Source organism: Lepidothrix coronata, unplaced genomic scaffold, assembly GCF_001604755.1.
Source record: "Lepidothrix coronata isolate B3197 unplaced genomic scaffold, Lepidothrix_coronata-1.0 Scaffold52, whole genome shotgun sequence".
NCBI classification, from domain to species: domain Eukaryota; kingdom Metazoa; phylum Chordata; class Aves; order Passeriformes; family Pipridae; genus Lepidothrix; species Lepidothrix coronata.
This window is the reverse complement of record NW_016690232.1, coordinates 4859530-4886924: the sequence shown is the minus strand read 5'-3', so window position 1 is coordinate 4886924 and position 27395 is coordinate 4859530. Positions and strand designations below refer to the sequence as shown.

At 47.8% G+C, this 27395-nt stretch overlaps 1 long non-coding RNA gene across 2 annotated transcripts; it reads right to left on the bottom strand.

The window, feature by feature from the left end:
- Positions 1-3070: 3070 nt before the first annotated feature.
- On the bottom strand, positions 3071-27395 carry LOC108497733. 2 transcript variants are annotated; one of them, XR_001874948.1, is made up of 4 exons: positions 27252-27395; positions 6966-7070; positions 3761-3851; positions 3071-3346 (listed from the first exon to the last, which is right to left on the bottom strand). It is a non-coding gene; the product is annotated as an uncharacterized LOC108497733 (long non-coding RNA). The 2 variants fall into 2 exon arrangements; XR_001874949.1 differs by lacking the exon at positions 27252-27395 and adding an exon at positions 24031-24071.

Below are 27395 nucleotides of genomic sequence, written 5' to 3'. Positions count from 1 at the left end.
TAGCAGGAGGTTCCACTCAAGGCAGCTCTGCCCCCATGTGACCCTTGTTCTTCGGAAAGACTTGTGGTGCAAAGAGCAGTCAAGGCAAAGATGTCATCACCATCATCCCACCCATCCCACCCTGAGGAAGCAGTGACCCTCAAAGCAGCAGGCACAGGAAGCTGGGACCAAGATAACCAGGCTCCAGATCTTGGCACCATACAAGAAGTAGCAACAAAAGAATGGCTGGAGCCCAGGTCTCCCAGACAAAGCCTATAAAACTTCTATTTTTTCAATAAAAAGCTTTTGAAAGAACTCCCCCACTCAAGTAGGTCTTCACACAGAAGAAAACTCTCCCTGAATCAGCCTGGTTTCTGTTCCATCCAAGACAAATGAATCACCAGAAGCATTTCTAGCCTAGGTTTGACTGGAAAACGATTGCATTTCCTTAAGAAATAACACACTGTGTAGGTTTGGATGGTTCCCTCTGAGGAATAAGGGAGAGGGAATAAGAAACAAAACAAAGTAAAGCAACCTGGAGGGGACATGAATTTTAAAACCCATGAACAGTTTTAGTTTTCAAATAATTCAAATGAAAAAAAAAAGTGTTTCACATAGTCACAGAAAAATAATTCTGTTACCTTGATTCTTTGGTGAAGTCTCATGAAAAAGAAAAGAAAGTTCCTCACCTCTGAGGCACCAACCTGTCAGCAGCTTGACTGGTGAAAAGGGGCTGATGCCTCCCTGTAGAGGCAGCCTGTAGATTCTCACAGGGATGAGGGCTCAAAAAGAAGAGCTTTTTGAGCTCTTGGCCTCCCTCCATGCTGCTTCCCATTCCAGCATTGGTCTTGACCTGCCCAGACTCTCCTTCATCTCTTTGATGAAGATGACTTCAGACACCCAGCTCTAGCTCTCTGCACTGGGCTGGAGGCATCACAGCTCCTCATCTCAGCAGCTTCACTTTGTTCTGTGATGAGCTGCTGCGTGGAGATCCCACAAAAACCCAACCTACCCTGCAAAACCTGACCATCCAGGACAGAGCCATCAAAATCATTGTGAAATCTGAGCAAACACAGCCTCATCAGGGAGATGTATAAGGGATATGATGCTTCTTGAGGAATCAAAGGATCTTCCTGTTATGGTTTTCCCTGACTGGTGGACTGGGAAGTTTTCTATGGATATTGGCATCTATGTTGTTCATCTGTGCTGAAGATGGCTGTGCTCAGAGATGAGACTGTTACCTTCTTTCTTTCCAAACATAATATCCAGTTCTCTCAGGGACTGCAAGGAAATGGCTGACTGCTTTTGAAAATATGGGCCATTGCTTCAGTTCTGGGGCTAGAAATTTTGGCTTGGTTATACTGGATTTGACCTATTCCAAAGTGTCAAGTCAGTTGAACATCCAGTGCCAGGAGTTCTGGAGAAGTTGACTGGCTTTTGTCAGTATGCTGTGGGGTTGGAAAAAGCTGTTTACCTAGAGGACTGCCATGATACACAGCTCCTGTGCCAGGATGTTTTCCCTGGGATGCTCTGGGCCCCATTGAGCCTGTACCTACCATGGCTATGAGACCAGGCATCAAACCTGAGCCTTCCTCCAGGTACAGTGGACCTACATCCCCAGTAATCCTCACTCTGCCCAACCTGGGCATGCTCCCATTACCACTGGAGTAGTCAAAACAGAGAGGGGAATTGCTGTGCCCCTTTGCACCTTTCTCATCTGAACTCAGGATCATCTTCCCGGAGCAAGTCACTGCCCCAACAGACCAAGATCTGCTCCCAAACACGCTTACAAAACACCTGCTGCCAGCGACCACGTGGGCATGTTCCCAGAGTCCTAGAGCAGGGCTTGAATGCTGAGGGCAGCCTCTGGAGAGCAGCAGATAACCATCCCATGAACAGATACCCCACGGAACGACCATCACACACAACAGCATCACTGCTTCCCAGAAAATGACAGTAGGCCCGAGTGGATTAAAGTGCTGGAGCACAAAGCTGGTGGCACTGAAGCCCAGATGCCCCAGCCCCAACCTCACAGCCCCCTCCAGCAAGAATTTTATGAGCTCAGCTTACCCCCTCCCTCTGCCCACTGCCTTTAAGACAGCGTGCAGCATGACAGCTGGGAAACCCAATCTGATCCAAATTTTGTTACAACCCTGCTGGTTTTTATCCTTGTTTACCAGCATTAATTTTAATGGCTTTCCCTACATTAACTTTGTCCTGAATCAGTTGGAGGAAAATTCCTACTCACTTGCCTTCTGGAGAACAGACTGGGTAATTTTCCCTTGTCATTTAACAGCCCGCCTGGGCTGCTCAGAAATGACAACCATACTGTGTTCTTTGTGGAGGGCAATAAACTTCCCAAGGCCGGGGGAGGAGAATACATATTCCAGAATACACTGTCCCTTCTTGGTTCAGTTTGGGTCTTGGCTTGTGCTGGCACAGCAAATGGAATTTCTTCCTCCTCACCAGATGCTGTGAGTGTGGTTCCACTCCTTTCTCCTGCTCACAGAGAGGTGTGATGGCTCAGACCATGGGAAGGAAGAGAAACTCTCAGGACTCTTTCAGCACCTTTACATTCCCACTACAGAAAACAGGGCAACAGTTCTTTCCACAAAAGATATGCAAGGGTTCAAATTCAGGCATGTTTCCAAAGTTTTCTGTCTCTGACAGCATAAAACAGGAATGTGGTGAGAGTAAGGGAAGCTGCCTGATGTATCACATGATGCCCATCCTTTAAAAGTACAGATGTTCCCTCCATGCTCCAAGGGACGATTTGGAAGACGGAGGGTTCAAAAACTCCTACTATATCCAACCACAAGCACCTGGGCTGCTGTAGGGAGTGTGTTGCCATGGAAAGATGAGGGAGGCAGCAGTGTGGTGGCTGGAGTATTCCTACCAATGACCATGAAGAATTTTGACTGCTCTGCTGTGTTTCCTGCAAGAGCCTAGCAACCACTTCCTAAGTGTTACACACACATGGAGAAGCGTTTGGCAGGGTTACATGCCAAGGAAGCAGGCAGGGATGGGTCTTGGGCAGGGACACACTGCCTGTGTGCAGCTTGAACACCTCAATTCCTGCTCCAGGAAGCTCATGCAGAGGTGCAGGCCATCAGTGGATCACATGGACACCAGAGCAGGGCGAGGGAGGGGGTGACATGCAGGAGACAGAGCCACAGGGAGGAGGAGACCTGAAGAAGGAACCAGATGTCCCACCTTCACAGGGCAGAACAGGACAGCTTGTCATTGCTCAGTTCAGAGGTCCTGGATGGAGAATTCCTGTCATCAGCAATCTCTTCTACACACAAGCAAACTCGTCCATGGGTTCACTTCGAATGTGTTGTTTGCACCAGGACTCCTGCTATCTGCCCTTATAAAACAGAAGAAACAAGACTTACAAGATACCTTGCACTGAAAGAGTGAGCGACCCAGAGTCAGGGGCCACAGCATCCTACCCTCTTCCACATCCTGAAGTAATGAAAAGGCAGATAGTCCACATGTGCCAGTCTGGCCTCTTCCACAAAAAGGGCACTATAAACTGACAAAGAACAGCTTCTGCCCATTCATTAAGTTCTTGGCATTAACAGATTTCTCTCCAACCAAGCCATAAAACCCAAAGCTGCATGCAAGCAGCATCCTAAGATATCCTTGTAAATCTCAGCCACCACCTTCATTAATTACAACCCAGTGATAGTTCAGGCCATTAGTTCTGGATGGTAACTTCATTTATTCCCACGTTAATGCTCGATGTCAGTGGTTATCTCATTACCACTCTATTACTTACCTCCTTAATCCATCATTGCAACCCAGGCCAGAAGGGAGGAGCAGAGTTTGCCCTGTGTCTGTCAAAAGATGATGCATCAAGTGTAGAGCACCTAGAAATCACAAAGCACTTCCAATCTGCAGCTGAGGTTATATCTATTTAAGAGGAGGAAATGACACAGATGAGTGTTGTCAGGACCACAGACACGCTCTAGCATTGAAAAATTGTGGATTGGTACCTATTAAGTCAGAGCCAAAAGCTTTGGTAAGAAGCACATATTAGCAGTTACACAGAAAAATGACACTAACTCCACCCTCCTCCTCCTCCTCAGACTCTCCTTCCTCCAAACCCCAGGTTAGATACAAACAGTTACTGCCTGTTAAACGCTTTGGGAAGGCAGGTCAAAGTAAGGGCACTGGGAGCTGCTACCTGCTGAATGCTCCAGAAAACACACAGGCAGCATTGCACAAACCACCAGCCCTGAGTGTCAGTGCAAATACACCTAAAACATGGACAGGTACAACAGTTCTTGGCATTTCAACTTGTACGAGCTGTAGTTCCTCTTGTGTGGTGAGCAGGCACTTCCAAAAATGTGCTTTATTGCACCTACCACACTCCTGCCCTTCCCAGGATTTACTCCACCCACTGATCTGGCCCCATGGGTCTGATCAGGGTGTCCCAGCCCAGCAAGACCAGCAACTTTCCTTGTCTCATTCCCTCCTTCTTCCAAATAGTCTTGCTGGAGACATCATTTCAATCTTCCCCTGCCTGATTCAGAAAAAGGGAAGCTGGTTTAATGTTGACAGGCTGTGAAACGAAGATGTGAGCTAGGGAAAGGTTCAGAGGGATGTTTCTCTTGCAGCAACACAGGTTCTTAAAGCAAGAAAAGCACCTCTGCTCTGCCCAGATATGACACTCAGACAACAGGCAGGTGACTGTGGTTTTCACTGCTTCCAAGTGACATGATAAGGAAGGACTAAAATCCTCTAATGTGGAAGAAGTTCATGCCACAAAAGTAAGGTAGAGAAAGAAGACACAGCCCCAAGATGATGGCAGGAGTGAAAAATAGCAATGATTTCCTCTGTGATCAGTAAATCCCCAGATAACATGCCTGTGCTGGCAAAAGCAGGCTCTAAATAGTGCTGTGCCAGAACAACTGACAGGGCAAGTCTGCAAGATGCCACAATCAGATGTAATTAAAACACCTTTGCTGCCCTGCTTTCCATTCTCTCAGCAACAAAATCCATTACACAATGCAGTAAGAAAATGATTTAAAATGTCCCTGAAGCCAAGTTGTTGACACCAGCGTAGACAGATGGATTTTGATACACCCTTGATTAAACAGCTTACTGTAGAAGGCAAAGAGGGCAGGAAAGGAGCTGGGTGATGAGCCAGAGGCCCATCTGAGAAACAGGGATTATCCTCCAGGGAAAGCAAGTGCTGTTGCAACAGAAAGATGTCCCATCAACTAGCCAGAGGCTAAAATAGCCTCATCCCCTTGGGAAGCAGGCTGCAACCCTCTGCTCCTGTGCCAGGCTCCTGTTCCTGAGCTTCCTCCTCAGAGTCAGGCCGGCAACACCACGCACATCACTGTTTTCATTCTCTGATGAAAGGCTGTGGTGAAAGCAAACAGCAGAAAGCCTCACACAGGGCTCAGCCCATCGCAGGGCCAGCAGTACTTCCATTTACATGGATTTAGACATCTTGGTGGGATTCCCCAGGGTGCAGTAGAATACTGTCTCCAAGCACAGTTTTCCCCACAGGCACTCATAACATCTCTCTTCCTCCTTCTCTCACACACAGATGCCCTTGGACTGATAAGGATTGAACTCTTCTTGCATAGAGGGGCAAAGATAAAGTCTTCTCCCTGGCCTTCTATTTATATCAAGCTGGTAGGAACTTGTTATCTTTAAGATCTCTGGCATGAACAGCTGCAATCAGCCATCAGGTTGGAAAGTTATTAGGAGTGGGCAAAAAGGAGCCAAAACCACATTAACCCTGTTTTCTCAGGGGAAAAAAAGGCAAGAAGGAAAGGGTGTTACAACTGAGTGTGGGCAGCTGCCCTGTCCAACTCTTAGAGACCTCAGAGAGAAGAAATCCAGGTGGGACAGTGGGTCAAACACAGCCCAGGAGCTCAGAGAACAACCTGAAGATAACTCAGAGCTGAGGTGAAACACCTTGAGCGAGCACAGAGGTGCTGCAGAAACAGGGGTGGGTCATGGAGCTACACAAACCAGAGACCACTGCTTACCAATCCTGTGTCATTCTGGCCCACTTTGGTGGCCAAGAGCTTTGAAGTTGCTGTGGCCTGGTAGCAAAGGCTTCCAGGCATGTCCCACAAGGAAAGGGGGCTTTCCCATCAAATATTCCTCTGGCTTTGTGTACAAAAATATTTGACAGAAGATTCCAGACCAGGAAGGACTTATAAGTCAGAAAGTATAATATACTCAATATCACCAGATCCTGCAGTGGTAAAGCCCCTGTTTATACACAACATTTGTATCTCTCATTACTAACATACGTCAGATGGTTCAAATTTCCCCCACTCCCTCACATGGCCTGAAAGAAACTGAAGTGAGCAGCAAGAATCCCTGCCCAGTATCCACTTCATTATTTTTCTGGGACTTGCCTGCGACTGCCCTGTGCAAACATGACACTTGGGAACCCTAAAAACCTTGCTTGTTTTTATAGGCACTTTCAAGACTGAGTTGGCTTTTGGTCCCAGCTCTGTTCAACGCAGTGCTGGTTCATACCCACTGATCCTCAGATCTGCAAACAGCTGAGGGGCAGCCAAGCTCCCTTCTGAGTCATCAGAAATTCAGCCTCACGTTAACCAGCGCAGGGCCCAGGCGCTGCAGAGAGCACTGCCTGCAGCTCCACCTTCCCTGCAGCCATTCAGTCTGAGAAGGGATAATCCTGTCTCCAGCAAGAAAGCAGGTGTCTGAAAAACGTGTTCGCCGGTGCATTTCAATTAACGATGTTTTTAAACACCGTTTCACACCCGGTGCAAACACAGTCACGTCTCCAGAAAGAGAGGGGTGCCCTTCCAGGGGTATCACAGCTGTTTGTAGCCCGTGGCTTCCCCACCTGGGAAAGGTGAGGAGGGATCCACCTTTATTTTAAGGATGCCTCAAGCAAAGCCTCACATCTTTTAAAACAGGGCAAGAAGGTCACATTTTACTGCTTAGCAACTTTTCTCTCCCAAAAGCCATTGTCCAAAGCTTACCCTGGCTGTGTGGGCACCTGCACACGGAGCCAAAGGAGCAGCTGGTCCTTGCCTCGGTCTTGCACTGCCCTTTCAGGTAGCTGACAGCTGAGCATTTTATTCCCCCTGCAAACAAAACACATCGGTTGAGCACTCCCAGGGAAGCAGCAGGACCAGAGCGAATTCCCAGAAAAAGCCTTGGCAGCGTTCCTCCCGCTCCCTCCATGGCTGCGAGTGAGACGGAGTAACGGAGCACGACACATGGAGCAGCAGAAGCTGAAGAACGCACGTGTTACCGCAAGGAAAATTAACAATATCGAGGGGGAGGGGGGAGAAGGGAAAGCACTTGCTAACAAATATTTATTAGAACACAATCTTATCCTCATCTGACCCTGATTCTGATTAAAGGAACGCAGACAGACTGGCATCACTGCCGGGGCACTCAGGCGATATCTCTGACCATCCATGGATGTAATTGCCCAGGAGGTCCCACAACCACCCCCTTGCCTTCCCCTCGGCTCTCTGAGATGCCTCAGCTTATGTCACCCCTCCATGGCAGGGGGGTTGGAACAAAGTGATCTTTAAGGTCCCTTCCAAGCCAAACCATTCTAGGATTCTAATATTGTGTTTTAAGGCCACTCAGCCCCACTCTCCAGGCTCCCAGAGCCCTCTGACGTAGCCAAAGCATCTTCCAGTCTCTGTGGAGAGGTCCTGTACGAGATAGCCCTCCGTGCATCCAGCTCACCATGGCCTGTCTTGGATACAAAAGGACACTCAAGCCCTGCAACTTCCACAGATCTCCTTCCATGTGTCCTCTACAGAGATCAGCAAGGGATGTGCTACCCATCCCAGCAGGCCAGCATGCTCCATAAAATGGAGGGAGAAATCTGCTATCCTCAGTGGGGTTTGGGGGCTTCCAAAACCATCTAGTTTAGGACCCAAGTGTGCCAGCTACAGCACTTCACAGGAGCACAGGGAACCATAGAACCCTAGAATGGGTTGGAAAGGACCTTAAAGATCACCTAGTTCCAACCCCCCTGCCATGAGCAGGGACACCTTCCACTAGACCAGGGTTTAGGGACCACAAACATTGGAAGTCTTGGGAAATCCAGACACGTGCCAAGTTGTTTGACAGACTCCTGAAATGGCCCAGTAAGCAACGGGCTTGGTGTAGTGTCCCCATCAGTCACTGGCCACTGAGCCTGATCCCACAGCATAACAACAGCCCTTAAATACTCTTTCCACTTAAAAAAGAATGAAGAGCCAGGGCGAAAAAAATGCTGCAATGGAAGCAGAGAGTTGAAATTCAACCCCTGTAAGAAGCCCTAAAGACAAAAGCACATTTCACATTCTGAAATCTGTAAGAGAGTTGATTTTCTGTTCCTCAGCTTCAATCACCTCTTTGCTAGTGAGATTTGGCACTAGCCCAGGTCTCCTGAGGAAGCAGAGGCAAGGATTTTCCGAAGGATTTGTCACCCACATCTCCTCCCGCAATGTTTCCGCGGGGATTTTTTAATGAGCAAGGCCCTCCTTTGAAAAAAAAAAAAATCTGCCTTTAAAAGATGAGGCCATGCCCACGAGAAACCCAGGAGCAATATTTATACCTCAGCCCCAGCTCCAAGCCCACTGCTTGCCTGCAAGCCCTGCTGCTCCACCTGCTTAAGGAGGACGTTTTCATTACTGTTCAATTTGCAGTGAGTTGAGTTTCACGTCCTTCACTGGATTATTTTTATATTTAATGTCCTCTCCTCTCCTCCTCTTCTTTTTATAGACTGGTAATCCAAGTCCCTTGGCAAGGCTGAGTAATCTCAATCAGATTTTAATCAAAGTAAGCCAGATCCTCAGCTGCCAGTATTGATGCATCTGCCTTTAAATATTTGAACGATGCCGATTTACCCCGGCGAGGCCCGGGCCCCATCCGCTCAGGAAATTTAAATTCCTTCCTATGCATCAAGCTAAAACAACAAGGCAGAACAAGCAACCTGCTGAGAAGGGGTTTTAGTTTATAAAACCAATACCCAGGATTTCAAAACTAAATGAAAATCTGAGATAATCCCTCCCCAAATCCAGCCTGGGAAAAGCACTGTGGACAGATAAGTATCAAGTAACTTCTTAAAACACACTTTTTCCTCTCGTAAAAGCTTTCATCAAGTCAGAGCCAAAGGGAAATTACCCACCATGCTTCATTCCTTGACATGACCCAGAGAATTCATGTTTTCCATCCATAGAAAATGCATATTTTACCCATGCAGGCTTCTCCAGGATGGACCTGCTTCTGCTTTGTTCAGCAATGACCTTTGTGTAACTGCCAAACCCCAGCATCTAAAATCAGCATATTAGTTGGAAAATAATGAGATTTCTGGAATACAAAACGTTGGCTCCATTTTCCTTACCTTCAAAGATGATATCTGCCAGCTTCCCTCCACAGATTAGAAAGATAAAAAAAGCACTTAGATGAAAAAGAATCTCATCTAATCGTCTGACTCCAGGAGACGCGTTTGAGGTGGAGACGGGGGCTGTCCCACGGAACTTGTCAGTATTTGGACTGCAAACAGGGTCCAAGTGACTCCAGAAAGAGATGATTGCCTAAAATACACTGCTAAAGGCAAGGCAAGCCAGTTACACTGATTTACTTACTCATTTTGGGGGTGAATCCTGAGAAATACTAAGGATTTCTCAGGGTCTCCGGTCATTTCCACTGAGACAGGGGTTACACAAAGCATCACCTGAGGAGTTACACCAGAGCATCACAGTCAATCTGCATTTCCATCCCTGCTGCTGCAATGTTGTAAGGTCTTCAGGGCTTGTCAGATCCCTGCTCTAGTTTAGGCCCAGTCCTGAACAAGAGGAGAACAACTCAAGGACCTCAGTCCCTCGTTCCCCCAGGAGGCTGAGGGCTCCTACTCACCTTTTCCAGCTGGACCTCCTCTTTCTTACACCTCCAGGTGGGCTGGTTTACAAGCAGGCAGGCTGGGATCAAATCCTGCCCTGTTTGTGACTCTTTTTTGCCATCCTGCTTCACAGCTGGATGCCTCAGTTTTGCTCTCCACACCCCAAAGTCAAGATGGAGGAAGAAGTCCAGTGAGGAGCAGCTGAGAGAGCTGGGGTTGTTTACTCTGGAGAAAAGGAGGCTCAGGGGGCACCTCATCACTCCCTACAAACCGCCTGACAGGACGTTGTAGCCAGGTGGGGGTCCGTCTCTTCTCCCAGGTAACAAAGGATAGGACAAGAGGAAATGGCCTCAAGCTTTGCCAGTGGAGGTTTAGATTGGATATTAGGAAAAATTTCTCCACTGAAGGGGTGTTCAAGCACTGGAACAGGCTGACCAGGGAAGGGGTGAAATCACCATCCCTGGAAGTGTCCAAAAAACATGTGTATGTGTCACTTGGGGGCATGGTTTAGTCCCCAAGACTCTTGGAGACTTGGCAGTGCTGGTTTAATGGCTGGACTCGATGATCTTAGAGGTCTTCTCCAATCTAAATGATTCTGTGAGTCTATAATCACCTTCTTGCAAGAGCCCAGCCCTTCAGATCCCTATCACGTCCTTTATGCAAGTCCAGTAAAACTAGTGACCCATTCAACTGAGCAAACACCACAGGATTAGATGCTGCCCTGCAAGGGACAAAGCCACAGGACAGTGTCACTAAGATGTTATTGCTCATTAAGGGGACCAAAAACAAGCTGGGCCTTAAAAAAGCATGAGTCAGCTGACGGTTGTGAGGGGAAACGACAAAGGCAGAGCTAGGGATGAGGAAAGAGCAAGGACTTGGTTTCTTTCCCCATGGCTCCTCCACAGTTCTGCAAGGAGAAGAGTGCTCTAGTGGACACAACATCACCAATTGCCTCCCATAGGGAAGGAACATTAAACAGGCAGCAAAGGGACCAGTGGCATGGCCAGGGACTGACCTCAAACCATATCTTATACAGGGGTTTAAATCCAAGTCACTGGTGGCTCCTCCAGTCTCTGGACATGCAAGACAAGCTCGATCCGGCTGCACACAGACACTTGGGAAAGCCATGGCAAATCATCTAAGGTGGGATTCAGCACAGGATGCACATTAACAGGCACATTAAAATGGTCTCATGAAGGGAAGTATATGGAGGAGCATCTGCAGGGGGGTTAACAAGCTCCAGCTCCCGCGAGCAGCCAGCGCTTTTTGTCCTTTTGTATTAGCTCACCCGAGCATCCCCGATCCGAGACACAGGTTCCTACGACAGATGGCCTTATTAGTGCCCATGTATGGCGACAAGGAAACCACAACAGGTGGCCCAGACAGTAACTGAAACACTTCACCCCACTTGCCCCAAAACAGGCTCAAGATCACGCCAAGGGCAACCAGGATCGAAGCACGAAGAAGATGTCGTTTAAGTAAGTCCAAATTACCCTTGCGTGCCTTCTGCCCCGTTACAGTCCCAGCTGGAACATGTTGTCCAGTTTGGGATGCTGATCTCCCAGACAGTGTGAACAATTGGAGACAGTCCAGAGAAGACAGACAACAGTGACTGGAAATCTATAGGAGATAGCTGGCAAAGAAGGATGGAAAGCATTTGTGATGCTGAGCGTAGAGAGGATGGAGACATGGTTACAGTCTTCAGACAAACGAAAAGGAAAGGGAAAAAAAAACCCCAAACCCAATCCTACCTGTGGAAAGGACAAGAAATCCTGAGCTTAATTTAAAACAAGGAATCTTTCGGTCAAACATTAAAAAAAAGCTTTCCAAGTGTACAGACAGCAAAAGCACCATACACTTGTCAGAACTCCATTGCTTTCTTCAAACATCCACTGTTAAATTAAACCCTTTGGGCTACGCTGCAGAAGACCCCATAACTCAGCCGCGAGGCAGTCGAGAGAGTTACGAGCTCATTCTGCACTGTGACGTGGGGAATGGATAGTCCAACACCAGTGAAAAAGAAATTAATTTCCAGGCCCATCATAAAAAACACCAAAAAAAAACAAAAAGCCACACGGCAGCTACTGCTCAGAGGGACCTTTAAAAACCCCTTCCAGTGCAAAAAGGTCATCGAGGGAGGGAGTGGGCGCGTGCTTCCAGGGCTGGCAGGAGCTGGGGAATGGAGAGCAAAAACCCACAGCAAAGCTGGGCCTGCTGGAGTGGTGGAAAACCAGAGAGCAGAGCAACAATACCCACCTGTCCTATGTAAGGTGACTCACCCACTCTGCCCAGCTGTGCCCTCGCAAGACCTCCCATGGAGTTTTGGATGCTCTCTCCTCCGGCATACACAAGTCTTGCTCCAAGATCAGGCCGTTTCCATGCTGTGGCTCAGGACTGAGCCCTGCAGGTCGACTCTAACAGCTGATGGGTGCCAATAGGAGGCAGGAGCACGTCGTTGGGTGCTCTCAGCAGCCGGAAGAGGAAGAGGTTTGGGATGTCCTTGTTTTTGTCCATGTCCAGCAAAATAAAACAGTACATGCACTTCTACATACCCAACCAAAGCAAGAGTATATTTCTACATATCCAACCAAATAAAACCCAAAAGAGGCTTTTCAAGCCTAAGGCCAACCTGGGTGCCCTCAAATTCTCCTGAACTTTACTTGGAAATGGGATTTTTGCGACCCTCCTTGGATTTGGGTTGTGGCTGCCTGCTGACCTCTGGTGTGAGTCAAAAATACAGGCATTTTTCTGTCTGCCTCATCTTGGGTACGCTCTGTTCCAGACAGACTGGCTGGAGCCAATTCTTGTATCATTTCTCCAAATTTGTCCAAGCCAAAACTGCTTCTTGTGCTCCGTGGCCCAAATCTCCATGGATTTGAGCTCTTCATGTATTTTTGGCTGGATCTGGAGTCCAGGGAGCTGAGAAATTCTTGGAGGAACCAAACTCTGGCTATTTGCTTTAGTACTCATCAGAAAACACAGCATGATACAGATCCATGATAAAGCATGGATCTGATGGAGAGTCCCCTAGTGATGCAGACAAGGTTTTTTGCAGCAGGTTTCACTCCAGATTGAGCCATTCCAGCACACCAGACCTAAATTTTAAGCCCAGAAAAATTCCTCCTGAGTTTCTGCTCACACACTGACTTGTGTTCGTGTGAGGCTTGGCTCAGACCATAACACTCACTGTATTTTGCAAGACTAAATGCAGTCAAAGTCAGCTCATATGAGAAGAAACTTCTGGACGTCTTCCACCGCTCCTTTTCTTGCATGTAGCATGGTGAAACTAGGAGAAATGTTTGCAGTGAACTATTATCCTCAGCACTCTGCTTCCTGCTTTGTTTATAGAGACTTTGGGGAGATTTGTGTGCCTGGTGATGAATTATAGGGAGGAAGACAAACATATTTTACTGTTCTGGGCAAGGAGTGCTGGAATCCTGCGGACATCTGGAGGAATTATTTGCTGAAAATTAACATTGTTTGTCATTTGCATGATGAACTTCTGGATCCCAAATGAATGATGGGAAGGAGCTGGTGGGAGATGCTCATTATCCCTGATGGAGTGAAGCCCCTTGACATGATGCTAAGGTCGCCATGATCTATGGACCTGCTGACTGACAACTGCGAGAGCTCTGGAATTGAACACACGACATAACTGGGGGCGTAAGCGATCTGCCACATTAAATGCCGAGGCGTTAATAATTGTTGCTTGCCTCTGATTGCCAGAGTTTCGGATGCACTTCTTCTGGCTGCCTCACAGGGCACGTTTTAACTCCTTCCTGGCTCGCTTCAGGGGAACTCAACACTCAAACACACGCGCAGGTATCCAGGCAGCCTCACGGATTAAAACTTCCAGGCTTTCTCGTTCATCTCTTGATGTGCCTTTCAGGATCATGCTCCCAGCAGCTCCCTGACACAGATTCCCCACCTCTGCCTCTGCAGCAGTTACAAATCCCAGGTGGTAGCACATGACGTGCCATCACCAGCCCTGCGCTCCAATTCACAGCGTGGCAGAGAAGCCCTCAAAGTTTTCCCAGCACTCCAGTGCAGCACACCTTGTTCCTCTGTATGTTAAATTTGCCTCTTGGGAGCCAACTTCAGGTTTCTTTTCCTTGCGGCTCTAACAAGTGCCAAAGCCAGGGAGCAGCTCTTGGAGAGCTGGGAGCACCACTAGCTGCAGGGCAGGGTAGCAGGGAACCAGAAGAGTCGAGTCTGAGAAATGTCATCTCACCTAGGACATGGCTCTTGGTCTCTTTGAAAAGCTGAAATATTCTATGATCTCTTTCTGAGTTGTTGCTTCTAAGTCCTCTGAAGTCAGTGTTTCCCAAAGTGGGGGGTATGTTCCACTCTGCTTCCCAAGGAAAGAAGCACAGGTGGGGTGCAGAAGGGGTGGGAAGTCTTTCCAGAGGAGCAGAGCTGGTACGTGGCACTTTTATTCAAGGGGAGGCAAGAAAAGCAGAGCGTACCTGGGCTCAGATTGAATTCACTCACAGAAGCACTGCCTCAAGTGCTTTCATAAGCTCCTCTAAATTCATTTCCCAGTGCTTTCACCCCCTATCTCTAAGCAGAGAGAGCAGCACTCCCCTTCCTCACAGAGTGCTGGGAAGAGGAATTCACAAACATTTCTGAGGCAAGAAAGCAGAAGAATGTCTGCTTGATGAAAAATGTAATGAAATCCCAAACGTTTTGGTCACCAGGACCATCCCATCATTGCCATACAATGAGGAAAGCAAGGGAAATCCTCTGCTGCAGACCACAGCCTCCCTGGGAGCACGAGGGGGCTGGGACCTGAGGAGGGATGGTTACACTGACAATACTCTCCGTGCAGAGGTGCTGCCAAAATATACTGACACCTTCTCCTATGTCAAACAAAGCGCCACGCTAACTGACACGGACAGAGAAATTCCTTTCTGGAACACCTCGAGGCCGTGATGGGATGAACAAGTGGATGGGGTGATGCAGTTTGATTTCGCCTGAGAGACAGGGATGAGAGCACCCTATGGATTTGGGGCAGGGGTGGGAGAGGCAGCACCATACCCACCTGTGCTTTGTGAACAACTGCAGCTCACGGCATGGCTCCACTCCAAGTTCTTTGCCTCCTTACTGGGGCTGGAGCTGAGACAGGGAAGAAAAATGAGCATCTGGAAGTCCATATGAATAAGCTAATGCCACAGGGCTGTCAGTCATGTGCTAATACCCTTAGCTAAAGAAACATATTGATCCTGATTGCCTGGAATTGCACTTGAAAAGGGCTGGGTGACATTTCCAAGGAGACACGAGCTACTTTCAAGTCAATTAGCGGCATTGGAGGATTCATGCCGAGGGGACGCGCTCACCTCCGAGGAATGCCAGGAGAGAATGAGAATTGAATTAAGCCTTTTCATACACCGAGAAACAAATCCTTTAATGGCCTGTAACAGCTGACAGGACACCCAGGGTCGCCAAAAGCATGCTGGCAGCAGCTAGGTGAAGAAGCTTCCCCGTGATGAAGCTGGGGACTGCAGAGCAGCTGAATCATTGCGAAGGGCCCAGGAGGGCAGGCAGAGATGCACAGGGTAATCCTCCAGGAAAAGGGAACGGGAGGAAGCAAAGTTTAAGTTCCATGTCAACAGTGCGTGTAAGGCTCCTCATTCCTCTCCAGGCACCTGATCTCCCTTGGGGCTCAACGGGAACGTCACAGCCAGCACATCTCACGTACCACTGAGCAGCATGACCCTCGTGGAACAGCATTTAGATGAGGTCTTTTCCTCACTGCCTTCCCCAGAAAATTCCTTCCTCCTATGGATCCTGGAGCCTAGCACCCCAGGCAGGTTTGAAACCAGCACAAGAAATCCAAAGGTGGAGAAATTAAGGTAACACTGCAACCCCTCTGATTTTTCTATCTGCGGGTGCTCTGACCCACATTTAGTTTCCATGGTTCCTTTTATGTTCCTATAAACATGAGGCTTGTACCTGAATTCAAGGCTTTCTGGACAGCTTTACAGAGATGATTTCCTGCTCTCTCACAGCAACGGCAGTCATTCTGTCTCACAAGCCAGGGAGCACAACCCTTCGATCCCTGTGCAGGAGGGTGGGGAGCTCCAGTGAAAAGCCTTTCAATCCTCCTGCAAGGTGAAAGTGTCCCCGCCAGCTACAGACTGACTGAGAAGCCTCAGACCTGAACAGGTCCCAAGAGTATTTGAATCTTCCCGAGTACGGCACAGGAAAAAGAAAATGGAAAGAGAAGCCATTCCACATGTTTTCTCCAGCCTCAGTTCTGCAACCTCTCAGACACTGTGGGTTTCCCTGTGGTAGAACCTCTCAGCCATGAGCTCAAAGACATCTTCAACACACTGGTGACATTCAGAGGCCCCAGAAATGCCAGTGTTTTCTTCTAGGTGTTGCACCAGCCTGGGGAAAGCTGCCCCTTGCCCCCACCTTCCAAAGCTGAGTAGTTCAGCTAAGCCTAAAAGCCCAGTCAAGTCCCCAGCCCCTTCCTCATCCACCCACCTACCCCAGGGATGCTGCAGTAAGACTTCTAATGGGGCCAATCCTTCCGTGCTGCAGCAGCATAAGTTTAATCATGAGATTTTCTACCCATCCTTGCCACGATGCAGGTTTTCCTAGTCTAGCACAAACCAAGACCCCCTCAGTGCTCCCCTGGCTTTCCCACCTCCCCTCTTCTCCCCACTGCTGCACTCTTAAACTGAGTGATAGAGACAGCCAGCACCAGTCCCAAAGGAAATCAAATGGAAGTTGTTCCTTTCAACTCAGCTGAAGAAAAGAGCCCGTGTTTATAAACCTGCAGGCTTCAGGCAGAATAAATGAATCTCCTAATAGCCCCTGCAGACAGGAGGAGGCTTGGGAAATGGATTCTCCCATGGGCTTGCCATGGAGCGTCCCTCCGAATTTTTAACTGAGCAATTTCTCACCGGAGTTTCTTGTGTGGCCAGAGAGAAAATGAAAGCAGAATTGTGACACACATCCAACAAGCCCTGCAGAGCCAGGGCCCCTGTTCTTTTGGTGACACCTCGGACCACAAACATCTCTCCAAAGCACAGCTGAAAAGCTCAAGAAACCCATTTTTCCACTTGAACGACAGAGTGCAGAGTGTCAGGCTCATTTTGCAAGGACTAGTAGGAGCCTGGATCTCAATTAAAGCTAGCAGGGCTCAAAATAGCCTTTTGCAGTATTTGCAGCCTGTAACATAAAGCATGGGTCATATTACTGAAAGCACCTGAGAAACACAAACGGCTGAGGCTCAGCTTCAAAGTGACCTTTGCTTCAACACCTACATATTTTCCTCCGTGGATGGAATATGGTTAAAAGCAACACACAACGACCATTTAATATACTGAAGGAGTTGGTCAGACCACACTGATGCTTACAGGTAGAGAGCTGATGCACAGCAGTGACTTTTCCAAGGCTACCCAGTAAACCCAAAACACAATCAAGACTTAACCCCACGTCTTCCAAATCCCCTCTCTTCCCCCCCAGACCATTGCACTTTGCTTTTTGCTAGCTATTAAAAGCCAGCTGAAGTGATACAGTATGGCTGCATGGACATGCTCAGCAACCAGTGCTCTAGTGAGGAGCACAGCCAAGAGAGAGAGAGAGAATCTGTTCCCTCTGTGAGATGGGAAGAAAGTGGAGGGGCACAGCAGGGTGCTCCTGACAAGATGGGAAGGAAAGCAAAGGGTTCTTTTTCTTTTTTTTTTTTTTTGCCTTTACTGAGAAGAGATGTCTGCACTTCACTTACTAACAGGAAGGCTCAGCCCCAGCTAGAGAACAGCAGGAGGGACTAAGACACAGGGTCTTCTAACTGTTTCTCTATAAATATAAAGCATGAGCTCCTGCCCATGAAAGCAGCCCATTACATTTCTGGGGCACTCTCACCCAGCCATACAGGAAGCCAAACTGATTTAATGACCCTTTCTGGGTTTCAAACAAAGCAACATCATCTCCCCAAACACCAGCAGCACAGAAGAACCCACCAAGGGACTAAAACGTGTAAGAAAGTCAACTTTGATTATCCCAGAGTCTGTGGGGGCAAAGGGAATGGTTCAGCTCACTTCCAGGCTTGAAGGACCCCAATCTCATCTGCATGGAAATGCCACCACACGTGCTGGCCTATTTTACTGTGTTTTAATAAAAGAGAAGTAGTTTCCTCTGCTGCAGAGCACCAGATGCAGGAAGGGCTGGCCCAACCACCCTCAGCTCCAGAAAATAGTCTGCCATGATGGAAGAGGATCACGGATGCTGTAGGAAGGGAAGGGGGACAGACAGAGGGACCAGAGGTGGATGTGCTTCACTGGCCAGATGATGAGCCACTGGGTTGATGGGTGGATGGAAGGAGAAATGAGCAGGTGTCTGGGGGAGCTGGAGGGATGGGAGAAGGGGAGGACCTCCATCAAGTCTCAAAGCTGTTTGCTCTGGCCCCAGTTGCCATTATGAATTTCTTCTGCCCTTGTCAAAGATGATTCAAAACCCAACCTAGTATGAAGCTGGAGGAGGGTTCAGGTAATTTTTTTTTCCACAGCCAGCTTCAATTCTCATCAAATCCCAGTTCACCCCAGCAATCCCTGTTGCAGCAGTCTCAGTGAATCCAACAATCCCAGGAGCCCACATCCCTGCACTGGGAAAGGGCTTAAACACACACAGCCCAGGGGGAGATCTTCCCCTACCTTCTCATATCTAGACCTGAGGGTTCAGCTTTGTCTTCTTCCATAGATATTTTCGTGGAGGCAGGAGAATTAAGCTTTATTAAAATAAAGGCTGTGATTCTCTCTGTCACATGCACCCACGACACGGGAGTTCAACGTGACATGTATCACCAGGAGGGCTACCAGCAAAATTGCAAGAACTAGTAACCAGAAGGCCTGGGTTCAGCCCAGAGGCAAGGAAAAGGCACAACATGATGAGGGGCTGAACATCTTGCAGTGCTCTCACGTGTGTCCTCGGGTCAGGTGTGGAGCCCAGACAGCAGTGGAACAATGCTGATCATGTTTCCCTCACCCTGTGCCATTCATACTCTAAGGCTGTTACAGCTGCAGCCACGTGCTCCCCACACAGCTACAGACAGAGAGGATTTTATTCTCTCTGGAGCTAAATCTCTAATCCAAAAACCTATGGATAAAAAACAGAGTTGGGAAAGGAAGCCATGACCAGCTTTCAGCACCCAAGAAAGCCTGCAGAGCCTCCTGGGTGCCAATAGGACAGAGATAACGATACTGAAGTGAAAAAAAATCAATTGTTCTTTAAAAGCTTTCTGGGACCATTAGTTAATTAAGCTGCCAACAGATAAAGGTCTATATAAAATGCTCTGATCACCTTCAGCACCCAAGATTAAACAAGAGGACTGGTGTGCACCCCCTGCCTACCTGCAGATTCCAAAACTGTTCATTCTCTGCATGCTCTCCTACTTTCACAGAGCAGCAAGAGTTAAAAAACAGATCCACACTCCTCCAGCAAAAGCAAAGGCACTGCCAAGCACAGGAACACCAGGGAGAAGGCAGGCACGTGGCTTGCAAGCTGCCCAGCTTTATTATTTCTTGAAACAAAGACATCTCTTAGTGCAAATATTTTTCAAGGGGTGCAAGAGATTAAATAAGTGTGACAAGTCTCTTTCAGACACGTTCATTCTCCTTTTGGGATCATCATCTGGGAGATGCTGAGCAATTTATTGCTTTGCCCATCCCAGGTGTTCCTGCCCTTGGCAGTGGGGGTCAGAACTAGACGATCTTTAAGGTCCCTTCCAACTTGAACCATTCCAGGATTCTATGATTTTATGATTCCAGGCCCACCAGCAGCCACATTCCAGCTTTCCCCCTAGATGTTGATGTGGCCTCATTATCCCCCAAGGAACAGTGGACCTACCCCATCCCTGCTGTGCTCCAGTGGCCTCAGCAAAGTTAAACTCAAACAGGGTCCTTCTAGAAAGTGTTCCCCTCCACAAGGTAAACTGAAAAGGAAAAAGGGATTTGGAAATCCAAGAATGATGGGAGTAAAGAGAGACTGTCATCTAAAGACCTTCAATTACAGGGTGTTCTTATGAAAACCACAGAGCACCATGAGGTCTCGGCAAACAGGAAAGTCAAAGACTCCAATTACCTTTTTGAAGACCCTTGAAGAGGCTACAGGGCTAAGCAGTGCTCTCCCCAAACCTTGCCTTTCCAGAAGTGATGGCTTCCCAGGGCACCTTACCTTGCTGATGACCCACAGAGTCCTTGCCACCACATTTCCATCCTCACATTTACATCTCGCTCAGGAGCTGAAGCCAGAAGTGGTGTGGTTTACACACATCTGCTGAGATGAGGAGCATCATTTCCTCCTGGCTCCCCACGTGAATCACAGCCCCCTCTGGGCAGTGCAGAATTGCTTTTGAAGAGCAGCTAGAAACACTTCAGCACTTTCTGAACAGATGAAAGGAGAGCTGTCGAATCCAGCACATTCGGGGGAAGGGAGAGATGTTGCTTCCCGAAGGCTGTTTAAAGCACCAGCCCAGACTGGCTGGGGCAGCACCAACCACTGCGGTGCTCAGGGAAAGTCACCAGCACCACCCCACACCTGTGTTTGCCATGGGAAGGAGCAGAACATTACTCAAAAAGCATCTAGTTAACATTCAAATCCCAGGAAACTCGTACACCCCCTGCTGCCACCCGGGTTTTCTGAGGCTCTGACTCCCAGCGTGCTCGAGTCAGAGCTGGCCCCTGTTTTTACAGCTGGTTGGAGGGCAGAGGCTGGGAAGCATGGAAAGAGGAGCTCTGAGGGAGGACTTGGGCACATCCCAGTACTTCTCTGAAACAGAGTAGTGGAACAAGCTCCCAGGACATCACAACAGCATGACATGGATGCAGAGCAGTGCACTGGTGGCAGTAGAACCCCCTTTAGGGCAGTGGCACCCCAAAACCAGCAATGAAACCTTAAGACAGAGCAGTAGCATTTTACCCTTTGTTTATCCCTATCTACCAAGGCCTTTCAGCAATGCACAGCTTAGGAACATCTTTCATTACTTTGCTTAAACTCTTTCCAAACCCATTTAAACTTCAGCATCCACAGTATCCCATAGCAATGAGTTCCACAGTTTGTGGCATGGCAAGCAATTTCTCCTCTTGAAACACCCCCAGAGTCATTTCACTGCAGATGCAGAATGAGATGAAAAAGCAGGAGGCAGTCTGGAGGAGAAGAAATTAAACCATCACAGCTTTAGGAAGAGCTGGCAAGGAAAGGTTAAAGGAACTAGGTTCATTCAGCCTGGGAAAAAAAAAAAAAAAGAAAAAAGGAGAAGACTAAGGCACAGAGGCATAACAATCCTCCAGTAGCTTGCAGGTTATTAAGACAGCAGTCGATTGTTCTCTGTGTTCAGTGGCAGAAGAAGAAACAATTTAACTCGGAGCAAAGAAAGCTTAAGCTTAGACATTTAAAAAAAAAAAAAAAAAGACTAGAAACTTTCTCCCTAGAACAGATACAGGGAAGTTGCAGAACTTTTCACCAGAGACTTCTACGTAAAGGTTAAACAAACACCTGTGTGGGGGGAGAGAGGTAATTGATCTTTCCTCAATGCCAACACACGGAGTAGATTATCTGCAGAGGCTCATTTCAGTCCTCTGTGATGCCAACAACAAACTTTCTAACTGCCTTCTTCATGCATTTTTAATTGCATTTTAATTTTTGTCCTTGTATAGCTTGAGACAAGTGTAAAAAACGAAGCCGTGGCTAATAAATCAGAAATTACATGTTTTCCATTTCTTCAATGTAATAAAAAGATGTAAAAGTGAGAACAGATATATGTTAAGCTATACAGTTATGCCAATAAATATGCATGGGTGTCGCGTCCCCTTTTGCTTTGCCAAAAATAGTACCAAATTATGCCAACCAATGAGAAACCAGGTTTCATTAGGAAATGAACTTTAAAATACAAGATTAAAACGTGGTTTTTAAATCAAGATTTCCTGCTTGCTGATTTAAACATGATTAAAATGGGTGATTTAAATCAACCACCCTGAACAAAACATGCCTCCTTCTCAAGCCTTTCAAGTGGAGAAGACGGTGGTACCCTGAAGATCAGTCAGGTAATTCCAGTTTCTACTGCTCTGCTCCTTCTCCATCTGAGCAGTCCTACCACATCCATCTTCTCTGAAGAAAAAGCAGTTTCCATCCCCAAACCTGACAGTCCCAGTCCCTTTCCTTACCCTTCTATGGACCTTGTGCCTGCAAAGTTCTCCTGCCCAAGGAGCATCGCCAAGAAATTTCAGGCTGCCACAGGATCAATCTCAAACAAACTTCCCTGTGACAATTATAATCAGATCCTCCCTGGATGCAAATAGTGTTTCTGAGCGTGGGCTCCAATCATAGCTCGTGAATAATTATGACAGGATCTCAAAACCTGCCCTCCAGAACAGGAGGAATGTGGAATCAACATATATGCTCGAGGGGCTGGACGTACACGGACAAGAAAGGAACTTCTGCCTGCCAGCAAGACACGGAGAAGGGATCCCCAAAGACCTCGTTACGAATGGATATTGGATATTTCATCCCAGAGCTGGTCTGCAGCATCAAGGGTGCTTCACATTTCTGCAGAACATTCTGGTCCAGGGATGGGCAAGTCACATCTCCACAGTCCCATCACAGACTTTATGTAGAAGAAGCTTTCCCAGAGCTCTGAAGGGAGCTCCAGATTGCAGAGATCCTTTGATTTTCAGACAGCTCTGTCAAGACCATCAGCAGAAGTACAAGACACTGGTGTTTCAGCGTGCTCTTGTCTATCAGAACCAGGCTGAACACCAGTTCACTTCCCTGGGCCCATGGGTACAGAAGGGACTGAGAGAGAAAGCAAAATCCATGGGCAAGACACCTCCCAGCTTTCTCTTTCCTCCAAATCAAAGATCTGCCTGTGGTTCTGAAGATTCCCCAAATGGATCTCATTAATTTTATTTATTTACTTATGTATTTAACTGATCTGAGTTACAAGGAACAGTAAGCCACCAAGGAAGCTGAACTTCCATTATTGCAAAGCCACAGGAAGGGATCCAGTCTACCTGACCGACCTCCATGGGCCACATGGAATATCCCAGTGCCAGAATCTGCCCTTCCATATTATAACAAGTGGAGAGAGGTACCCTGAGCTAAACAATGCAAACTTTCCAGCATCAGCATGTGAAATGGAAGGCAGTTTGAGATAACAGCTCTGGGAATCACAAAGATCTCAACCCCAACTAGTCCATCCAGGAAGGAAACACCTCATGGGCATTTAAACTGTCTTCTCGTGGCAATTTTAATGTAACAGAGTAGGAGTGGGAAAAGGCATCTGCAAGGATGGTGGTGGAAAGCAGAAACCAGGACAAGCTGAAAGAAATAACCAGAGCGTTTCAGAGGGATTGGACAGCACAGAATTAACTTGACATTTTCTCAGCGCATACTGAGATTTCATCAGGAACAAAACAATTCCACCAGACGACATTGCAGCGCAAATCCACCAAACTGAAAATTCAGGATTTCACCTCCACTAAAAAATTTAGTTTTCCTTGGTTCGGCTTTTAAGAATCAAAACTCAACTCTCAGGATTTGGAATGTTTTTTCTTCTTTCTTGCTTCTTATTCCTGACATTAAACGAAAAAGAAAGAATGGCACCCAGGCAGGGTTCACATGCCTTTCCCTTCCTCTACCTCTTATAACTTGCCAAGACTTCCTTCTGGTCTAAACAAAAAATAAAGTGAAAAGAGAAGCTAACTCACGTTACAAGCTGCATTTGCAAAAAAGTCGAGGAAACTTTGAATCAAGGACAGAATAGGAATGAAAGGCAACAAAAACACTACTAAAAATAAATTTTAAGCTCCTCATTAGGAGAAGTCCTTCTCCTGTTTGGTAAAAATCGAACCCTTGGCATTTTTTTTCCTTTGAATTGATTGTTGTGCTGTTTTGTGTGGGTTTTTTCCCCCATTTAATACTTCCCTCTGCATTAAGCTGGACCGCACAAAAGGGCACTGGGCAAGTCAGGCTCAAGATTTTCAGCTTTGGCTGAAAATCCAAAATCTGTTGTTGATTGCTTGGGTAGAAGAGGAGAGAGAGAGAGGCCAGAGTGAGCTTTAAAAAAAAATTCAACAGCCTGAGAGGCATCTCTTTCCGTCTGCCATCCCAAGCAATTCTCCTTGCAGCATGAGAAGCAGGCCAAGACCTGAGCATATTTTGCAGATCCTCCTGTGATTTTGCAGACTCACCCCACGATGAGGGGAAGAGCCACTGTCTCATCTGCCTCTCCTTTCTCCCAGCAAGCAAACTGACTGCCTGGCCCCGGATTCTGTCATTAGAGACAGGAGTCGTTAAGAATTCATGCCCGCTGCCAACACTGCATTTTTTGGAGAGGTCCTGCACTCAGGCAGAACTAATGAGCAGGCAAAGAAAGAGAAGAGCAGCTAAAGCAGAAAACACGCACACAAATACAGCCAAAATGAGAATGCAGACTTATCTGTAGGTCCTCTCTCCTCCGAGGTACTTCAGCAGCACCGCATAATGAAATGTTTACCCGGGGGGAAGGATGATTGTCACACCTGTTATACGGATGGGGAGGCTGAGGGAGGAAGGATCTAACCGTGCCCAGACGGACTGGAGGGCTGTGTTCGAACTGGGGCCGGGTTTGAAAGGACCGATCCTGACATATTCATTCAGCCGAGCAGATCACAAGGTGAAGGCAGTGCCTTCGGATGGCTCCGAAGGCTGCGAATTCTCAGCTGTAAAAATAGGCCAGATAATACCTGTCTGAAGGGGCTTTACCCTGCTGTATGTGCAAAATGCTTTGCAGTCATTGGACAAAGGATTTTATCAAAACACAGCCAGAGGCTGGCGAGATATTAACCTCCCCCTCTTCCAGCTACGGCGAAAAAAAATCCTGCTGGTTTCTGGGAGCAGAAGGCAGCGCTTCTTCCTGCATTTCTGTGCGGAACAGCCAGCCTGTGGAACATGTGCTTGCCACTAATAACAACCCTAACTGCAATGGAAGAGCAGAGAACTTAATCACATATAGAAATAGGACACGCAGAGACAGGATTCACAGAGGGACGGGCTCCCTTTGCACCCATAGAGCTGTTTACATAATGAAGGATGCTCTGCAGTGTTCACATCTCCATGTACAGCTTTGCTGAATTGATGCTGCTGGAGAATCGTAACGAAAGCATTTCTCACTCCCATCTGTTTCCGTTGTAAGCCATAATGTTACAGCAGCATTTATTCCTTCTTCCCTTTCTCTTCCCCTGCCTGCTTTTTCCCCAAGCATCCAATTTTTTTAGGCCTATAACCCTGAAAATGATGAAAGTCTCCCATTGATTTCAATTGGTTTTTGTTTAAGGGCTTGATAGCAGAGAGAAAAATTGAATGATCATTCACTGAACGAGACAGATTTGGCCCAGTTCCCCAGCTGGTGTAAATCAGCACAAGCCCACAGAACTCGGAGGCTCCCTGCCCTATGCTGATGACTTAGTCCACTTCTGTGCACACGAGGAATTTTAACGATGCTGCCCTGCCTAGATGGCACATGGACCCAGCGTGCAGGTTTTAATGCTGCTCAACAGCTCCAGCTCAGGACTGTGCATGATCCACCTCACTCACCTTCAGGACAACCTGTGCCATGGGCTGGCTGCCCAGGTCTTTCCCTGCAGAGAGACCCTGCCCCCTGCCATGAGGTATTCCAGCCTACTGGATCATCACTTCTGGCAAAAGGTAGAGCATTCTGCTAATCCCAGTATTCAAACCAGGATGCTCCTAATATGTTACACCAATACTCTGGACTGTGGCAGAGGAAGGGCAGCACCTACTTATGTGTTTGTTTTGCCTCCTTTCCTCTCCTTGCTCACCAGAGGGAATTAGCCCACCTGGTATGGGAGCAGGCAGCCTGTGCTGGCAGCAAGGTAAAGGCACGGGGAGGCTTTGCAGCAGCACATGCCTGAGGCAAGACAAGAGGCATACCAAGACAACTCTTCCTTAAACTCTTCCATGCTACTGCTGGAAATCCCCTGGAATTACCTTCCAGGTATGATGCAGATATTTCTTTTCTCCATAGCCCACCTGTAGGCCTGTCAAACCTGAGCAAGGTGCTCCTGAGAAGGGCAGGAGAGGATATGGTACACTACAGCACTGCCATCGGGGTTTGGGGTCTCAGTAGGAGCGAGGAGACAGGACACAGGGTCAAAGGTAGCCAAACCTCTGCCAAAACATGTTTTGCCATGAGTTTTCACTTACCTAATTAGAGACATACTACAAGAGACAGTTTGGAGGAGCAACAATCATTTGTCTATGAACCTCTAGCATCGATCAGCTGGATCTTTCTTTCCTGACAGAGGAGATTGCTACAGTAGCCCAGGAAAGGAAGGGGAAAGCCAAAGCAAAGAAACGTTCACGCTAACAAGAGAAAAATCTCCCCTGGCTGGCATGTCTCTTGCTCACCTTGATTAGTCGAGCAGGATATAGACATAAAATTACAACTGCTTCCTCCATTCCCCCTTGCCCCTCCCTTTGTGTGGGGAAGATGTTAAAAACGTCAGGCTTGATTTACCCTGACACACTGACTGACTCACGACAGCTATAAATCCTCCCTACCAAACCAAGCTCTACCTGCCACACAGCTGCAGATGGCAGGGGGAGGAGGGGGGGGAACGCCGTCTCCCCCTCTCTCTGTGCACATCAAGCCAAATAACTTCTTCTTTCACCCACCTCCAAAGAGGAGACAGGCAGCTTTTGTTCAGGCAGCTGACGCTGCTGCGCGAGTGTGTTTTAAACAAGGCCACGCGATCTCTCCTTCGCTCTGTGACTGTCTGTGCTCATTTTTGTCGATGCAAAGAATCCAGGGATGTGCTGGAGCACACACGTTCAGCTCAATCTGACCACTGCCAACTGAATTACAGCTCAATTTCACCAGGGTGATTAGCTTCAAAAAGAGTAAGGAGAGCGGAGTGGGGGGGGTGGAAAAAGTAAACGCCAACCTATCCTTGTGCAAACTTCCCAAGCAATAGCTAAAGTGTGTTTTGGATAGGATAGCAATAGAAAGCTGTAGCCAGGAGGGAAGGAACAGGGGTAGATAAAAGAAGAGAGGAAAAGACGTAATAGAAATGGATGCAGTACAGTCTGGGATACAGTTCTAGCACATCTCCAGAGGCCAAAGCAGTTCCTATAGGATGGAGATTTTCTTTTAAAAATACTAATGGGCTGATTTGCAGAGCCGTCTGGCTCTCAGGTCTCCCACAGAAATGACTCCTCAAACATCATTAACATGTGTGCACTGCTGACAAAGCCTTCCAAATATGACCCCGCAGCCACACTGCCCGACCACGGCAGCCGACTCAAACAGTGCCCAAACGAGGGGTGAAAAGGATCTGCCTCCCCTGCCCAGCCACCACACACCATCCTCACATCTCAGAGTTGGGATGACGCTCACACACATGGCTCTTACCTCTCGAGGCCACTGCCTCAGCCCCATGGGCTGGTGGTGTCCTCCACGTCCCCGAGGCTGGATGTTTCTGGTGGGAATCACGATGTGGCATCATCGCCCTTCCTTCATCGCCTGCCCTGTGCTCCCTCATGGCTCCAGTCTGAT